The sequence below is a fragment of the Penaeus monodon genome, chromosome 21 (genome assembly GCF_015228065.2).
Source record: "Penaeus monodon isolate SGIC_2016 chromosome 21, NSTDA_Pmon_1, whole genome shotgun sequence".
NCBI classification, from domain to species: Eukaryota; Metazoa; Arthropoda; class Malacostraca; order Decapoda; family Penaeidae; genus Penaeus; species Penaeus monodon.
The window spans coordinates 27,682,207-27,682,508 of record NC_051406.1 but is presented as its reverse complement, the minus strand read 5'-3'; positions in this window follow the sequence as shown (position 1 = coordinate 27,682,508).

Genomic DNA, 302 nt, shown 5'->3' with positions numbered 1-302 from the left:
TAGGCCCTTAAAAACCACTTATTTTTTTTTCATTTTTATATTTCATGCAATTTTTTTTTTGTTTAATTAGTAGGAGAGTAATGTGCTATTTGCTATTATTTTTATTCAATTTTTATTTATTGCTCTTTAATTGACTGATTTTTAAATGAAAAGCCCCTTTTTTTTTACAAACCTATGGGGAATGCTTAAAAAAAAATTGTGCATTAATTTTTTTTTTGATTTTCCAAAAAGTAAATTGTGAAGGAAAAAATGACGTAAATATTTTGTTTTTTATTTTTAAGATACTATACAAATTTTTCATT